Source organism: Nicotiana tomentosiformis, chromosome 6 (assembly GCF_000390325.3).
Source record: "Nicotiana tomentosiformis chromosome 6, ASM39032v3, whole genome shotgun sequence".
Lineage (NCBI taxonomy): Eukaryota > Viridiplantae > Streptophyta > Magnoliopsida > Solanales > Solanaceae > Nicotiana > Nicotiana tomentosiformis.
Genome location: NC_090817.1, coordinates 72,442,305 through 72,448,592, shown reverse-complemented (window position 1 = coordinate 72,448,592; position 6,288 = coordinate 72,442,305). Strand labels below are relative to the sequence as shown.

The 6,288-nt window shown below is 31.0% G+C and overlaps 1 long non-coding RNA gene across 2 annotated transcripts; it reads right to left on the bottom strand.

Moving 5' to 3' along the window:
• Window positions 1-3,021: 3,021 nt before the first annotated feature.
• Window positions 3,022-5,975, bottom strand: LOC138893336 (uncharacterized). 2 transcript variants are annotated; one of them, XR_011408645.1, is made up of 2 exons: window positions 5,883-5,975; window positions 3,022-3,874 (listed from the first exon to the last, which is right to left on the bottom strand). It is a non-coding gene; the product is annotated as an uncharacterized lncRNA (long non-coding RNA). The 2 variants fall into 2 exon arrangements; XR_011408646.1 differs by having other exon boundaries at window positions 5,948-5,974.
• Window positions 5,976-6,288: the final 313 nt, after the last annotated feature.

The following is a 6,288-nucleotide window of genomic DNA, read 5'->3' as shown; positions in this document are numbered from 1 at the left end:
ATGAAGGTTTAATAAAATCAATTTCATAAGAATCCTCCGTATTGGCAATACATTACCACTCCATAATGTCCAATACCAAAAACATAATATTAAATGGATTGCATAAAGAGTTAAAATTGAGAAAAAAAATACCCCCATAATAATATATTTTTATACTATTATATTTGAACTATTTTCCTACTCAAATAATATTTTTTAATCAATTTTTCGTGTAATATTAAAAAATACCCAATTATTAAACAACAATTAAGAAAATATTTAAGAATATAAATGTGTGAGAAAGAGAAAAAAATGGTTGGTAAGAGTCAATACCACTAATGATTCATCAAACATAAAGATCTAAAAGTGAAATGTCATATCAATCTTTTACTCTTTGAAAATAAAATTTATAGTGGATAAAATTATAATTAAGATTAAATATTCAAAACAAGAGATGAACTAATATTAAGATCTGAATCAACATAGAATAAATTATTTTTTATGTTAAAACCAAATAATTAAATCTTTTAATTAATTATTTAGCGAGAGAATCCAATTCAATTATTTTTTAATTCATCATATGAGTTAAATTCTTATTCAAGTTAAAATAAATCTTAGGATACATAAATGTATTACATAAAAAGAGCGTTAGAATACAAAGTAAAAATGTTAGTATATTATTAAGAATCAAAATGCTATACAAGTGACTAAGGAAGCACAATCAAAGCTAAATCTTAATCAAGAACAAGCTTTCAAGACTATATTATAAAGAGTCGACTCTGGTATAACGGAATTATTCTTTGTAGATGACTCCTACGGAATCGAAATAATATTTCTATGTCATGCATTACTTGCAAATATCATATCAAGAGGCATGACACTGTTAGCAATAATAGCAAGTGGTGTATCAACAACGATTTTATTGTGAGGCCACCCACTTTAGATTTAATATACCTCTTCAAACAACTTAAATAACCATCACAAATATATCAAAGCAGAGCAATGGTGCTAAATTTATAAGAAAAACAAAATTGATAATATGGGATGAAGCACTTATGATAAAGTATCAAACGATCGAAATAATTGTCTGGAGTTCTTATTAATGAAACGTTTGGTGGACAATTAATGGTTTGGGAGGTGATTTCTGTTAAGTACTACCAGTAGTTTCAAAATCGACAAAAGCAGAGACTGTAAAAGCTAGCTTGCCAAAGTTAAACTTCTACCTCAAATGAAAAAGATTCAACTGACAAAAAATATAAAGTAAGAATAAATCCAGTATTCTGTGTCTTTTTTGCTTCGTGTCGAAAACGAAGAAAAGCATCCAATAAAAGATGATTTGATTTTTTCTGAATACTTGGTTATCAATCTTAATGGTAATAATAGTGCATTTAATAAGAGAAATATTTCTACCATTAGATTAAAACGCAATTTGTGCAAATCACATGATAGAATTAAAAAGATATTTTAGCTAGAAGAAATGAATATGTTGATCAACTAAATAAAAGATTGATTGATTATAATAAAAATAAAATATTTTTCAGTTTCTGACTCAGTAGAAAATGATACCAATAATTACTACCAACAAGAATACTTAAATACTTTAATACCAAATGGTCTTCTACCATACATGTTTGTTGTCAAGTTTATTATTTCTTACGTATGTTAGTGTCACCATATATATAATAGACTAAGTTAAAACTGATCTTCCATTGTATATAGGTTAATTTTGAAAAACAAATATGTCCGTCATGCTACTGAAAAACTTAGATACACCGAATAGCTTATGTAATAGCACACAGATGGTATATAGAAGTTTTGACAATAACGTCATACATGTAAAAAAAATATAATACTTTGTGCTTCTAAGTATATTCTTATCCTTGAATTCAACTTTCGTCTTCCGAAACTAAGGAATATCCTTTTAAATTTGTGTGAAAATAATTTTTAGTATGTTTATGTTTTGCAAATATAACAAATAAAGCACAAGGACAAACATCCTAAATATTAAACTATTTTTACCGTAATATATTTTCTTGCACGAACAAACGTATATTGCACTTTCAAGAGAGATATAGAGATCAACAACAAAATTTTTGGTTAAGGTAAAGCAACCAAAGCATTAGGAGGAAACATACACAAAAAATATATTGTCCACAAAGAAGTGTTCGTTAAGATACCATTACATTAAATACTTTTACAATATAATACATAATTATCTAACTAACACGACAAAATTGATCATTTGTGTAAATTTTGATGATGTCCTTTTATTTTAAATTCGTGTATTATACTAATGTAAAAGATTATTGTATTATTATACATGAAATTTTTCCCATTAATTAATGTTTTTGTTCCTTCATAAAAATAAATGTTTGAATCATCACGTGTCATATATATATTTATATATATATACACTAGTTGAGTCCTGCCCGGGCACAGCTCGGGCCCAACAATTCGAATTGTAATTTTCATTCATTGCAAATGCTCAATGTATATATACCAGTTGAGTCCTGCCCGGGCACACCTCGGGCCCAACAATTCGAATTGTAATTTTCATTCATTGCAAATGCTCAATGTCTTTTATTCCTCTTGATAAAAAGATTTTTTGAACCTAGAAGCTTAGAGATCGTGTGACGAATTTTTTAGTCGTTTTATCCTTTCCTACCAATTGTGATTCATAATATTTTCGAAATTAAAAAAAAAAAGCAAATTTATGAAATAAAAAATTAAGAAATAATGTAGAGTCATTTAAAAATAATTGAGTACACACACCATGACAAAATTAACCAACACTTAACTTCATGTCTGGGTAAATTTGGAAACAATATTGTAAATCCTTAATATAGAAGTCAAAGATGGTTGTTGACGGACATTAAGAAATATTAGCATTCAGTCCTTTAAAGCGGTGAAGACTTTAGTAGCTTCTATTTATAGCTCCAATACTACCTTTGTTCTCAACAAATTTACCTCTATATACCAAACCATATTTTCCAAGTCTATGTAAGCAATCAAATTTGCAATTATGGTATACCAAATAAGAGAAATAACCATGTGATAAGTATAAATTTAGACGTACAGAGAGCTATAATTTTTTAAAAGAATCCAACGGTAAACTATGCTAAAATTTGCCGCTACTGATGCCAAATCGTCACAAATACACTATCATCAGGGTAGGAGACATTATTAGCAAAGGTCATCTAACGTTAACTACAGATCTTTAATGAAAAAAGTCACTGTCGTCTATCAAATTCTGAAGAAGAGAAAAAGCAAAAACCATGTAGAAAAGATGAAGCAAAAACCAGCTCTATGTCCTCACTTTGTTGCTGAGTTGATTATTAGCAAGTGCTAGAATAGCAGTGAGGGTGCATAAATTCCACAGACATAGTTGGTTATTGATCATGGCACCATTTGCTACTTCAAGGAACATGTGCGGGATAGATGCACTACAGGTGGGAACCAATAGTGTCATAAGAAAACCTGCTTTCCTGCAAGGAGGCTGAGGAACTTCACAGAGTCCTACGTTAGTGAAGGCTTTTGAGGTAATACTATTGGAAAAACAAACTTGGAGAGTGCAAAACTGTCATGGGTTTGCAGTCAAACCACCTTCGTTGGACTTGTGTAGAGAGAACATTACAGCTTTAGTTGACGAACCAGCTTGCTGCTAACCTTGTAGTTTGTGGCAGATTCAGTTATGCAACTTATAGGTTGGCTTGCCGTTCAATTCTTGTCTCACAATGTGGTGATATCTATCATTTAGTGGTACTATTGGTCCAAAACTTCTTCTTCTCTTAGAATAGATAGTAGTACTGGTGGCTTCTTCTTTGAAAGGAACTCTTCTCTGGTTACACTTCACATAGCAGTCATAATATATGCATGAATATATTCTGCAGACAACCTGTCCAAGTAGTAACCACCATAAGCTCATCTTCCAGCACTTGGGTAGAGAACATTTATCAAGAAATTTCATTGACCTATATTAAGGGCATTCATAATTTTCAAGGAAAGTGGATAAAAGACTAAGTTTGATTTACGTGAACCTCAGTTTCGAGAGCCAAAAAGACATATCTTGGAGTAGTTATTTTTCAGCTTTAACAATAGCTAGACTCTCTTAAGGAAAACCCTTACACATAAAGAGGTATAAGATCGTTGTCCCTCCTGGACTATAAGCACCAATATTGTTTGAAATTTAATGCATCAAAAAGGAATACGCAGAGCATTTCTAACTTTAAATCAAAAGGTATATTAGAGCAGGAAAAAAGGATAAAAATTAGAAATATACAACCAACATGAAGGTAATTTATATGAACATTTACACACTTGTAAGTACTTTATAAAGAAATTATAGTAATTGGAAAACATATTAGCTAATGAGCCACCCACATATCACTATCAAGTAGACCATGCATCTCTTATGATTACATAACATCATATTACTTATCTAGGTGCTGCAGAGACCGCTCCAAAATCAGTAAGCATACCAACATGGAAGAAAATAACTTAGTTTTAGAAGCAATATATCATCAACTAAACCCAAAAAGAAGAATAATATTTCATTTATACCATGAAAATAGAGAGGCAAGCAAGAAGTTCAAATATCACAAGTATTTAATCACCATTTAGTCTTACTACACACTATAAGTTTAGGGTATCTGGCACCGATAAAAAATAAAGTTTTATGACAAGAGTGGGTTGCTCTAGTGGTAAGCACCCTCCACTTCCAACCAAGAGGTTGTGAGTTCGAGTCACCCCAAGAATAAGGTGGGGAGTTCTTGGAGGGAAGGAGCCGAGGGTCTATCGGAAACAACCTCTCTATCCCAGAGTAAGGGTAAGGTCTGCGTACACACTACCCTCCCCAGACCCCACTAGTGGGATTATACTGGGTTGTTGTTGTTGTTATTGGTATCTGGAAGAAAGAAAAGAAAATTCTCTTTAATTGGTTAAATTCGTATTAGGTTATTATTTTTGTCCAAATAAGCAACCACAACCAAGATTATTTATAAGCAACAGTCATTGCATAAATGGCTTCAAACATCATACTTTAATAATCCTTAGATTCTTTTCTAATAACAATCATTGTAGTAAATAAAAAGATTTATCCACAAGTAGGTATGACCAAGCACGTCTTTCATATATATATAAACATATATAAAATTTTGTGCTTAACCAAGATTTATTTTTGATTAGTTACAGTTGACCAAGTCTAAAGAACCTAATCTTTACTTATAAGCAATTGAGTCAATTCGCATAACATTTATCCTTCACGGTTTGTCATATGGCCAGACCATAATGAATAGCATCATTAATGATTTTTTTGTTTCCATCCACAGGAGAAGCACATTCTTTAGATGTCTAATATTTTCTTGCTCTATATTACTCTGTGATATTAGTATCATCTCTTACTATAGTCTTTTATAAGATACTAAGGTAAAAGAACGAATCCAATAGTGTTTATGTAAACCACTAAACATATACATCTTCTCATTATCCATTACTTAAAAATTTGTTGGCAGAGTCCTCATCTAATAAACAGAAGTTAGAATAAAAGACCCATCATATGACTCCTTAATGGAAGCTTAAGGAATTTCTATTACACAACAGTTGTTATCTACAATAGTATAAATGATATCTAGATTGTTCATTCTTAAGCAGGGCCATCTAGAAAGAATATATTAATTTATTTTTTTTAAAGTAAAAGATGAACTGCACTAATTTAAATGAGTATTTTGAAAAAACTTTAAAAGATGCCGGCAATATAAATGCATAAGATTGACTTGAAGCCAGTAAGATAGGTACTAAAAGTAGAAATTTTAACTTCGTGATCTTCAGGAATCAGAATCTTGCAGAGTTTTTGAAGTAGCTATTAGGTTTGGGGGGAAAAAATGAGGAGAAAGAAAGAAGCAAACATTTTTCCTCAAGTGCAGTCTGCAAACGCAAATGCAATTAACACTGACCATGAATCTGGATTCACCTCTTGCAGACATATCATCAAACACCAATATTCCTGTCATTTTTTAATCGGATTTTTTGTTATTCCCGCCAATATTGCTGTATTTGTAAATTATAATTCTGCAAAATATAATTTTGAATAACAATTCTGCAAAATATAATTTAACGTAATGAAACAATAATAAATTCGAGCCCACTGAATTCACCCCAGTGTTTTAGCGAACACAAAGTTCGGTAGCAAATCACACATATATATATAGCAGCAAAATGTTGAAGAAGACCAAACGTGTTTTAGCGAACACAAAGTTCGGTAGCAAGACCAAACGTCCACCCTCCATGGTGGAGCAAGCATTACATGTTTGT